Source organism: Bidens hawaiensis, unplaced genomic scaffold (genome assembly GCF_021521415.1).
Source record: "Bidens hawaiensis isolate Kalapana, Puna unplaced genomic scaffold, B.hawaiensis_p1.1 tig00044842_1, whole genome shotgun sequence".
Taxonomy (NCBI): Eukaryota; Viridiplantae; Streptophyta; class Magnoliopsida; order Asterales; family Asteraceae; genus Bidens; species Bidens hawaiensis.
The window spans coordinates 153685-157057 of record NW_027497978.1 but is presented as its reverse complement, the minus strand read 5'-3'; the positions used below and the strand labels follow the sequence as shown (position 1 = coordinate 157057).

At 36.2% G+C, this 3373-nt stretch overlaps 1 pseudogene across 1 annotated transcript; it reads left to right on the top strand.

Moving 5' to 3' along the window:
- The first annotated feature begins 209 nt into the window (after positions 1-209).
- Positions 210-2925, top strand: LOC143595249 (putative serine/threonine-protein kinase PIX13; annotated as a pseudogene). The gene is made up of 4 exons (XR_013146488.1): positions 210-1170; positions 1353-1491; positions 1979-2425; positions 2605-2925. The product of XR_013146488.1 is annotated as a putative serine/threonine-protein kinase PIX13 (transcript).
- Positions 2926-3373: the final 448 nt, after the last annotated feature.

The window sequence follows — 3373 nt, the reverse complement described above, 5'->3', positions numbered from 1 at the left end:
CTTTTATCATTAAATCGTAAGTGTATAATTAACTCTCTTACAATAAATAAAATTAAAATAAAAAAAAATATAAATATTAGAAACGAAAAATAAAAACAACCCCCGTAATACGAGGGATAAAATCTAGTAGATTATATAAATGATTAAGACAACTGTTATGGGTGTAAAACTAAGTAAGATTATTCTTATATAAATGCAAGGTTACTTGTTTTAAACAAACACCATTCGCAACTTGATCTCGCAAGTTTAAAAAGCATGGCGTTGATTAAAGATTCGGAGCACCTCCGTATATCACTTCTAGACATTACAATAGCTACCAGAAACTTCACTACACTTATCGGGAAAGGCGGATATGGAAACGTTTACAAAGGAGAAATCTCACTTTTGGGGGCACTTACCAATGTTGCGGTAAAGAGATTAGATGCTCGTTTTGGTCAAGGGCTTAAAGAGTTTTTAAAGGAGATTCATTTTCTCTCCCGATACAAACATCAAAATCTTGTCTCGCTTCTTGGCTTCTGCGAGGAAGAAAATGAAAAAATCCTAGTTTATGAGCATGCAGAGCATGGAAGCTTTGATACGTTTTTATGTATGGATTCCACTTTATGTCCCCTAACCTGTAAGCAAAAGATTGAGATATGCATCGACGCAGCCTGCGGTTTGGACTATCTTCACAACCACGTTGCAGAAAACTACAGAATTATCCATAGAGATATAAAGAGTGCAAATATTCTGTTAGACCATAGCTGGAAAGGCATGATTGCTGATCCTGGACTTGCCACAATAGGTCGTGCAAATGAAACAGACACTTTCCTCGTTACTAACGCTTGTGGCACACCTGGTTATTGTGATCCCAAATATATTGACACTGGGGTACTCACAAAAGAATCTGATGTTTATTCATTTGGAGTGGTATTGTTTGAAGTTTTGTGTGGGAAGTTGTGCTTTATGAATGTAACTGATGAACAAAAGATGCGTGCCTCCTTGGTCATAAGCTACTATGAGAGAGGCAACTTACATGAGATTATTGATCCTTCTATGAAGCAGCAATTGCACTCAAGTTCCTTGAATACGATAGCCAAGATTGGGTATCAATGCTTGCTTAATGATCGAGAAAAACGACCCTCAATGGGTTTAGTTGTAAAGAAACTTAAGGAAGCATTGGAAGTGCAAGTAAGTTTGAATAAGTGTCCGATATAGTTACTATAATTATGTATTTACGTTACTTATTTGAAAATAATTGATTCAAACCGAACTTCGGCAAAACTCAGTCTGAACCAAATTAATTTTCTTTTATAGAACCCAAATTTTGCTGGACTACTTTAACTTCATTAACGGTAGACTGATTTTTTCAGCACTCTACTGTGGTCGGCAGCCAAAAAGATTCAGAGGCTGATAATGATGTCCCCTCTAGTTCTGGAGCGAAATCATCCATTGAAGATGAAGATTCAACAATTTGGTATAGCATGGGAATTTCCATTGCCGAATATTTAGGTAAGAAAATATTAATTTTCTTTTCAGACATGCATGATTCATTCTTTGTGGTATGCCAACCTTATGAAGTATCCATGATCAGCACGGGGTGTATCTTTTAGGGTGGGCATTGTTACGTTATAAGTGCGTTACATACACACCATTATATAATGTTTAGTTTTAGTCATTACAAAGGTTCGTCAAGAACTACCGCAACAAGTCAACAACCCTCGTAAATATAACACTCGTCACAACGTAAATCATATATTCCTATATTTCGTTTGATATTTATTTTATCCTTTTCATTTTAACTGCAGTCGTGTATATATATGCACATGCACACGAAATGTATTGTTCCAAATAATGCATTTTTCAAGTTTCATATTTGGTTATCAAATAATGCATGTTGTATTTTTAGATTAAAGAGTTGAGAAAAATCTATCAAAGATAAAATATATATCCATGCTTTGTCTAATACATATCAGTTATTTTTTGTTGCCAAAATCAGGTAAGGCTCGCAACATATTTGGTGAGCCAATCAGGAACAACACAATGGTTCAAATGGGCCTAACCCCAACCCAGGGAAAACAAGGCACAAGTAGCATACAAGATAATGAACCAGGGTAACAAATATGATAACGCCCTCCGTTTGTGAAAGACCTTAAGGCACAATGGGGCAATGGGATATCAACCCTTTGTCTGCTTTACAACGCAACAGGTGGAACACTGACATACACTACAAGCCGCAACTGGTTTGGTGATATTGGGCCATCACCATACCCGACAATCATTCTGAATGGGCAATGGGGTGCATATCTACACACAAAAATCCCAAAGATGCCAAGTGGATCTGTTTGCAGCTGTTGTGTACCGCGGAAAATACACAGACAATGCTTTTTGCGATCGTATGATTACTTGGTCTATCCCATGGCAAAGGTTCACCCAAGACAATGCGGTATGCATTTTAAATATGTTTGCAATCTTTAGCCCCCTCAAGTATTTAAATAACTAAATCAATATGCAACAACTTCATAAACAAATAATCTCATTCTTTTGAATGATATATTCAGTTGTTATTTATTATTTTTTTTCCGAAACTTAGAAATTATTATTAGCTGAAAATCTACTTCACAGGCCTATTGTGAGGTCAAAGAAGTTGGGAAGTTTGATGGTGCTGTTTGGGATGCAATTTATAAAAGAACACCACATGCAGGCCGAGAAAGCAGTGCAAACTGGAAGGAATGTTATACAAGGGTCACGGTCGAAAGTGACACTTCCCCTATATATAAAGCCATTTTCACACGCGTTGATGCTGTTGTTACATCTGTCTAGGCTTACTCACACATGCTGTGCGTTTGGGGATCTTCAACTCGAATATTTGATGTATATTTGTTTTGTTCAAAGTGTGTTTATAGTGCAGCTAAACGTTTGCATTCATATATACTAGAGCTAATTCTGAAAGGCTGTCATTTCAAAATTGGTTTATGAGCATCCGTGTTGTTGGTCTCATTCCTGATAAATAAAAGACATCAGTTGTACGTATGGGACCTTAGTTTGGTCATTAGTATATGGAACAACCAAAAGGACTAGTGTGTCTGGAAAAATTTAAGTTGAAGGTGATATATTCAAACCTGCAGAATCAGGTTGTAAAGGTGGATGGAGTGGTTATCCCACCCCTCCATCACTAACACTCTCTCTCCCCCACATAAGCGTCGCATCTTTCTACCCCTGACCACCCTTAAATCCTTGCAATGGTCACTCAGATCCATCTTTCAACAATTTTTTTAATTTTCTTGTTTAACTAAAAAAAACTTACTTTCAAATAAAAATAGCATGATATTAAATAAAAAAACATTCAATTAATTAAAAACGTACAAATTAGAATATCAACTAACTGAAACAT